Consider the following 9,098-nt stretch of genomic DNA (forward strand, 5'->3'; position numbering starts at 1 on the left):
CACATAGCAGACAATTTTTAAAGTCATGTCTGGCTCGAAAGTAGGTGCTTATGCTATTGTGTGTCTTATATGTGCATAATGTTATATGTAAAGAGTATGAATCTGTGTAATTTTTCCGGGAACTAAGCAGAGGTCTTTCAGAAGATTTATTCATTTATGTATTTATGTATGTATGTATTTATTTATGCATTCTTGTATCTCACTTTTATCCAAAAATAAGTTTTGGTTCAAAGTGGCTTACAAATTTACATTTTAAGTGAGAATTGCAATAGTATTTTACCATTATGACATAGATTTATTTGTTGCATCAGTAGTTATATATTTATAGTTATCTATATAATTTTCATAGAGATAGTTTTGAAGAAGTAGGACAATAGTTTATGTGGTTATCTGAAGAGTTTTAATAAGGTAGATTTGTAGAGGTAGGACATTGATAGTTTATGGTAGAGGTGGTGACGGTAGTGGGATTATTGAGAGTGCTTTGCATTTATACAGATACTCTTTAAAATAAGCACTTACATAAGTACATAAGCAAGTACATAAGTACATAAATATTGCCATACTGGAAAAGACCAAAGGTCCATCAAGCCCAGCATTCTGTTTCCAACAGTGGTCAATCCAGGTCACAAATATCTGGCAAGATCCCAAAAAAGTACAAAACATTTTATACTGCTTATCCCAGAAATAAGCAGAAATATTTTCTATTTCTACCATGTGTTAACAGCAGTGGGCGTGCGATGCACGCCTACCGCCTGGGAAGCGCATGAGACCTTACTGCTAAGGCAATGGGTGCCGGTAAGGTCTCAGGCCAAAAATGAACGTGTGCTGGTTTTTATTTTGCCACACATCCATTTTCAAGCCCCTTTTTTCAGGACGTGGCAAAAACTGGCCTGGCACGTGCACAAAAGATGCACTTGCACTGCTGCAGGCCACTTTTTGCTGTGGCTTAGTAAAAGGGCCCCTTATGGCATACCATGTACTGCAATTTTCTATTCAGTTATGACCGTTCTTCTGTATTCCTGCAGCATAAAACTACCATTGCTGCTTACATTGTGAGGCTTCATTTATTTTAAAGATGAAGAGGGGACATATATTTTCAATGCACACTATTATTAAAAGAAATTTGTTTACTACTGATGCTTTACTACTGATCCATAAAACTACCAATACCAAATGTATAGTAGAATATGTTACACAGGCAAATATATACATTCAAAAATGTTCTGTAGTCTTCAGAGGAAATGCTTTGATTTTATTAAAGTAATCCAGTAGATTAACTGGGTGCTTCTAAAGTCCTCTGTGTCTATGAAATGGGGAGTTTTATATCTGGAGAAAGTAGCAGGTCCTCTGTCAAATCAGACACAAAAATAACAAGCCTTAAGCTGACCATAAAGCGGGTACTTTTCCATTTTCCAGCCCATTTCTTGAGGCTGTTTTCATTGCACCCAGGACCTATAAAAAATATGTTTTATTTTCCTCTTCTGTAGACAGTCAATAAGGATGAAACCATCTATACACATTTTGCTGACTGTATGCGGCTTTCCAGATCAACATTTATTGTTTGCTCAGCATAGGTGAAATTTCAATCTGAAACCCTGGGATGCCATATCCTAAATCTCAATGTTATAACACCTTACTGTACTTGGGACTTGGCTTCCTTTTATAGAACACATTGGAATCTATGAAAGAACTAGTCCAGGACACAAGTCTTTGAAACCTTTTCATGGGTGACCTTTAGACTGCAGAGAACTGTAATTATTGGCAATGGGAAAAATGTAAAGTGTTCAGCTGGCATTAGTCTTATGTAGTGCTGTCATATCATAAAAAATAAGGGATTAGAAATAAAATGACATTGTATCTGCATAAAAAAATATGGATAAGTTGTCTGTAAAATATGAGCTTTATTCTATAATTGTGAGCACCCAATTTTAAGCTAGCTCATAAAATTGCATGCACAGGTAATGGAATGCATAACCTGACAAATTAACCTGTAATTAGCAGAACAACTAATTGATCATAATTGGCATTACTTAGTGCTAACTGGCACTAATTTGTAGTTATGCATATAACCTCACTTAGGGAACCTTTTACTAAACCACTGCAGTGCCCCCTAGGGTGCCCGGTTGGTGTCCTGGCATGTGAGGGAGACCAGTGCACTATGAATGCTGGCTCCTCCCACGACCAAATACCATGGATTTGGTCATTTTTGAGATGGGCGTCCCCGGTTTCCATTATCACCGAAAACCCGGGGACCACCATCTCTAAGGTCGACTATTTCAACATTTAGGTCGACCATCTCTAAGGTCAACCTAAATGTTGAGATTTGGGCATCCCCGACTGTATTATCAAAACGAAAGATGGACACCCATCTTTTTCGATAATACGGGTTTCCCTTGCCGGGACGTCCTTAGAGATGGGCGCCCTTACTACTACTACTACTACTACTACTACTACTACTACTATTTAGCATTTCTATAGCACTACAAAGCGTACGCAGCGCTGCACAAACATAGAAGAAAGACAGTCCCTGCTCAAAGAGCTTACAATCTAATAGACAAAAAATAAATAAAGTAGGCAAATCAGTTAATGTGTAGAGGAAAGAGGAGAGGAGGGTAGGTGGGGGCGAGTGGTTACAAGTGAAAAGCAATGTTAAAGAGGTGGGCTTTCAATTTAGATTTAAAGATGGTCGTCCCCATTCGATTATGCCCCTCTAACTGAGACAAAAAAAACATATTTTATTCATAAATACAAAAATCAACAATATATTAAATTATATGATGTGTGCTTAGAAGCATGTGCTCACCAAGAAAGTGGCAACCAGGGTGGTTCTGAGCACACATCATATAATTTAATACAGTATTGATTTTTGTATGTATGAATAAAATGGGTTTCTTTTTGTCTCAATTAGTCGCCTACATCTATTTTTGATATTTGACAGCTTTATAAAATCAGGATCAGCATGTGAGATTGTCACATGCTGAGACAACCTTTTTATTGCAGCCAGTAAAAAGGCTTTTTTCTTTAAAGGGCCAGCAACATGGCCATGCGGTAATTTAAAAATTGTTGCACACCCATTTTCTGCCGAAGTCCTATTTAGGAGGCAGTGAGGGCTCCGCCGGGCACACCACTGGCATGCGAGAGACCTGGAACTACCACTAGGCTTCTGGGCAACCTCGGCTGTAGGGCCAAATCACAGTGTGATACGAGGACCCCTAAATTCCACTTTATGCACATCTCAAACCTGAATGGCGCTTCTAAAAGGGGAAGCTTGGTGTCATGAGATTTCAACTATTCATTTGATTGTAAGGTTTATATTTCAAGTGTGGCTCAGATTTGTTGAGGATTCTCTTAACCACCTTTACAAAAATGCACAATGTCTGTTTTACGTCTTTTGCCATGCTTAATGATTTACTGGCTTGCATCAGATATGATCAATGGGGTTTTAAATCCTCAAGGGCTTTATTCCCTTTTTTTTTTTTTTTCATTTTAATTAAATTACAAATGTGAGCTCAATCTGGCACATGCATGGTATCCCCTACGGTGCAAGATACTAGGGGAAGCTGCAACGCAGTACAAGCAGGAGGCATGCAATTAAAACAGAGCCTTAAGTAAGGTAGAGAGAATTCAGCTGCCTATTTCTCCTTCCTGCTGTTGCTGCTAAAGGAGCCTTGAAAAAGCACATTGAGGTCACTCCTGAACAGAACATTAAAACAAATACTAGAAGATCAAGGTTAATAGATGCATAAAGCAGAAGTAATCTCGCGTCAAAGCTGAGATGACAGGCGATTTGACTTGAGTCTGACTCCCAATCATTCTTTTACATACGCTCTCTACTGCATGCATGGGAAGGTGTAACATTTCTGGCATTTAGTTGTCAGAGAGGTATGACAACAGAAATTGTTTCTATCTCTGCCGGGCCCAGATATTAACCTTCCAGCTTTATTTTATAATTGGGGTTTCCATGGAGCGTTAGCATTTTCTATCGATTCAGTAGAAGTGATAACATTTCCAATCATAAAGAGGCATTGTAGAAATATCAGACAGTTCATGTATCTCTCCAATATCTGCTGGCCTAGCACGCTGCGTTCAGGTTTGTCACCTCTGCGGAGCATACATTATCCTCTTTTTAATGCTGATGGGCACTACTACTACTACTACTATTTAGCATTTCTATAGCGCTACAAGGCGTACGCAGTGCTGCACAAACATAGAAGAAAGACAGTCCCTGCTCAAAGAGCTTACAATCTAATAGACAAAAAATAAAGTAAGCAAATCAAATCAATTAATGTGTACAGGAAGGAGGAGAGGAGGGTAGGTGGAGGCGAGTGGTTACAAGTGGTTACGAGTCAAAAGCAATGTTAAAGAGGTGGGCTTTCAGTCTAGATTTAAAGGTTGCCAAGGATGGGGCAAGACGTAGGGGCTCAGGAAGTTTATTCCAGGCGTAGGGTGCAGCGAGACAGAAGGCGCGAAGTCTGGAGTTGGCAGTGATGGAGAAGGGAACAGATAAGAAGGATTTATCCATGGAGCGGAGTGCACGGGAAGGGGTGTAGGGAAGGACGAGTGTGGAGAGATACTGGGGAGCAGCAGAGTGAATACATTTATAGGTTAGTAGAAGAAGTTTGAACAGGATGCGAAAATGGATAGGGAGCCAGTGAAGGGTCTTGAGGAGAGGGGTAGTATGAGTAAAGCGACCCTGGCGGAAGATGAGACGGGCAGCAGAGTTTTGAACCGACTGGAGAGGGGAGAGGTGACTAAGTGGGAGGCCAGCAAGAAGCAGATTGCAGTAGTCTAAACGAGAGGTGACAAGGGTGTGGATGAGGGTTTTGGTAGAATGCTCGGAAAGAAAGGGGCGGATTTTACGGATGTTGTAAAGAAAGAAACGACAGGTCTTGGCGGTCTGCTGGATATGAGCAGAGAAGGAGAGAGAAGAGTCAAAGATGACCCCAAGAGTCAAAGATGACCTGGGAATAGTTTCTGTGACTTTTATTGTTCAATACTAAAGACAAAAATTTCAATTAACAGTAACCACAATCCACCCACCAGTCCAAAAAATAAAGAAGCCTAACAGAATGTATAAAATAGTATATTTATTCATTTTCTTAATTTTTTTAATCTGCCAGGAGTGAATCAAACCACTTTGACGGTTTGCAGCTGGTATGTAAGAAATATATATTAAAAAAAAAACAAAAAAAAAACCTTGTCGTGGAGCAGTTTAGCAGCCTTGAGCATTCCAAAACATCTGTGAATTTCTAAGTCATGTAATATCTCTTTATTTCTGGAGAAATGGAGAGAGATTTTCATATATTAAGCACAGGCACACAAGCAGAGGCAGACCTACCATTAGGCCACCTGAGACGGGGGCTTCAGGTGGCACTCTTGTCAGGCGGTTTCGCTCTCTGCCCTTCCCTCTCCAATCCCCTTCCCTGATATTACCTTTTTTCTTTTCCTTTCTTTTCTTCCAAAAGAAGGTGGCAGTAGCGACTCCCATAGGCTGCCCTGCTATCAGTCTTGGCCCCTTCGCTCTACTGCAGATGGCCCGCCTCCAAGGAAACAGGAATTTACATCAGAGAGGTGAGCCGCCCACAGTAAAGAGAAGGGACTTAGACTGGTGGCAGGCAGCCTATGGGAGAAAAGAATAGAAAAGTTAATTTGGAGGAAGAGTGGGGGCCAGCGGCAGAGGAGATGGGAGGGTAGATCATTTTCTGCCTCAGGCGGCAGATTGTCTTGGGCCTCCCCTGCACACAAGCATTTTAGACTATGGGGCCCTTTTACTGAAGGGCATTAAGCCCTAATATGTGCTTAGCAAGTGAAAAACAAACTACCACAAAATGTGTTAAAGTGTGTAAACCTTTTTTAAAAATATATTTTTTTAGCAGGGGTGTGTCATTTGGATTTCTTATTTTTAACCCGCTTTTATCCAAGATGGCTTACAAAAGTACATACAAAAATCATGTAAACACATGTAAACAATGTACAGATGGGGAGAGGGATCTTGTGGTGATAGTACCTGAGGATCTGAAGGTGACGAAACAGTGTGACAAGGCAGTGGCCGTAGCCAGAAGATTGCTAGGCTGTATAGAGAGAGGTGTGACCAGCAGAAGAAAGGAGGTGTTGATGCCCCTGTACAAGTCGTTGGTGAGGCCCCACCTGGAGTATTGTGTTCAGTTTTGGAGGCCGTATCTTGCTATGGATGTAAAAAGAATTGAAGCGGTGCAAAGGAAAGCTACAAAAATGGTGTCGGATTTGCGTTACAAGACGTATGAGGAGAAACTTGCTGACCTGAACATGTATAACCTGGAGGAAAGGAGAAACAGGGGTGATATGATACAGACATTCAAATATTTGAAAGTTATTAATCCGCAAACAAACCTTTTCCGGAGATGGGGAAAGCGGTAGAACTAGAGGACATGAAATGAGATTGAAGGGGGGCAGACTCAAGAAAAATGTCAGGAAGTATTTTTTCACAGAGAGAGTGATGGATACTTGGAATGCCCTCCCGCGAGAGGTGGTGGAGAGGAAAACGGTAACGGAATTCAAAAATGTGTGGGATAAACATAAAAGATTTGGTGTTTTTCTGATGTGGGGCAGAAGACCCAAGCAAAACATAAGGCATTCCTGGATCTCCGCCCCTGAGTTCAACAGAATAATGGAGATTTTTTTTCTCTTGTTTCCTGCAAAATGTTTGTGTAACCCTGTGGGTTACAAGTTTGTTTAAAAGTATACCTGGTCAAGATGGGGAAGGTGGGATTGGGGTGTGGAGGCACTCTGTGCTGTGGTTTTGAAGTGCTGCAGTGTTGGAGGTGTCAGGAAGCAGCTGTGGGATCCTGCGTTAGGAATATGGGCCATCTGTGTACATGTGCAGCAGCTGTGAGGGGCAAGAAGGGCAGGTTGTGTTGGGCTGAGTTGGGGGGGGGGGGGTGGTTCTGCGCATGCACAATTTCTTTGGTGCATGCACAGAGGAGGTAGAGTAAGGGCCTGCATTGACACCGAGCCAATTTGGAGAGCTGGGCAAGTGCCAAGAGGAGGAAGACAGGCATGGTAGTTGGGACATTGCTGGGGAGAACTCCGGAGAGCTTCCCTGAAGATTTTCGGGGAATGACTTTCTTGAGGCCTGGGCCGGGCAGGTGCACATGTGCTGAGGAGTGTGGGCACCATGGAAACGGCGCCAGGGGGTTTCCGGCTCATGAGGAGAGTTGTGCCCGTGGCTGCTGGCTGAAGAGCAGAACCGTGCAGTAGAAGGTGAAAGTTGTGCATGGGGGTGCCTGAAGTTATTGCAGACTCTGTTGAGGTAAGAGAAAGAGGAAGAGGTGCCTTTTATTAGTTATCAGCTTCTGTTAGATATTTGGGAATGGTGTGTGGTGTAAGGAAGATGCTGTTGCAGCACGAGCCTAGTGCGCTGACAGAGCCTCACACAAGATTCTGTCAGAGTCCCAGAAGAGTTCTGTACTGCCGTTTCAGGCAGTTGGGAGGTAGAAGTGAAAGAGGATGAATGTGAGTTGAAAGCTGTGAGTGAAAATAAGATTTTTAAGCAGGAAATTTGTCAGGTTGGTTTACTAGAATTGTTGTGAATTGCTTGATACAGTTAATGTAAGAAGCCCTCTGTATTTTGGCTTTAGGGTGTAAGAACGGCCAGTGTGTGAAAGGTCTTATAAAAGTTTATACCAAAATGTTATGTGTCTGACTTTGAGTACTAAATTTAAAAGCTACCAAGACAACATGGAGACACTGAGGCTGTTTTAATGTGTATGTTTGTGAAAGGTTGGCTTTGGAAAACTTTAGAAGAGCCATACGCTGAGGTATGGAGTGAATGTGAGTGTAAGGTGTAATGGGGTTCATGTTGCGGGCTGGGGAAGAGTAGGGATCAGAATTCTCTGTTTATTTGAAAAATAATAGCTATTAAGCACAAATAATTACATATTAAGAAGGCAGGTTACACTGAAGAAGCGAGCACACACCAGGGAAATAGATTATTTTCTACTGAGTTTTTAAATAAAGGATAGGAGGGGGAAGATGTTCTGGAATTGATGTCAGTCAATGCACAAAAGAAAAGACAAAGAGAAGACTTCAAGGGAATTGAACTTTGAAGCACAGTTAAGTGATCCCTATTCTTAAGACTGTGAAATGGGAGATACGGAGAGAAAGTAAATAGTAAAATAGAAAGAAAAAGCTCAACTTACCTGTTTCCGGAGTTGTAGTTTTTGAGATTCTTCAGACTCCCTGAGAAAATATAACTAATCCATAAAGAATCAATTCAATAGAAGAAAGGGTTGATTTAGACATTTACTTTGGCATTATACTGTTAGACATAGAGGGGCATAATTGAACGAAAACGTCTATCTCCATGGGTGTTTATCTCCGAGAACGGGTCCGTGAAGGGGCGGACCGAACCGTATTTTCGAAAAAAATAGACGTCCGTGTTTTATTCGACAATTTGTGAGCTGGGCGTTTTTGTCTTTCAGCGATAATGGAAAATGAAAGCGCCCAGCTCAAAAACGAATAAATCCAAGGCATTTGTTCGTGGGAGGGGCCAGGATTCATAGTGCACTGGTCCCCCTCACATGCCAGGACACCAACCGGGCACCCTAGGGAGCACTTTTACAAAAATAAAAAAAAAGGTAAAAGAGCTCCCAGGTGCATAGCACCCTTCCCTTGTGTGTTGAGCCCCCCAAATCCCCCGCAAAACCCACTGCCCACAAGTCTACACCATTACTATAGCCCTAAGGGGTGAAGGGGGGCACCTACATGTGGGTACAGTGGGTTTGGGGGGGTTGGACGACTAAGCATTAAGCAGCACAATTGTAACAGGTAGGGGGGGATGGGCCTGGGTCCACCTGCCTGAAGTCCACTGCACCCCCTAACAACTGCTCCAGGGACCTGCATAGTGCTGCCAGGGAGGTGGGTATGACATTTGAGGGTGAAAATAAAAAGTTGTGAAACATCATGTTTAGTGGTGGGAGGGGGGTAGTGACCACTGGGGGAGTCAGGGGAGGTCATCCCCGATTCCCTCTGGTGGTAATCTGGTCATTTAGGGCTCTTTTTGGGGCCTTATTCGTGAAAAAACAGGGTCCAGGAAAAGTGCCCTAAATTCTAGCTACAAA

Source organism: Microcaecilia unicolor, chromosome 2, assembly GCF_901765095.1.
Source record: "Microcaecilia unicolor chromosome 2, aMicUni1.1, whole genome shotgun sequence".
NCBI classification, from domain to species: domain Eukaryota; kingdom Metazoa; phylum Chordata; class Amphibia; order Gymnophiona; family Siphonopidae; genus Microcaecilia; species Microcaecilia unicolor.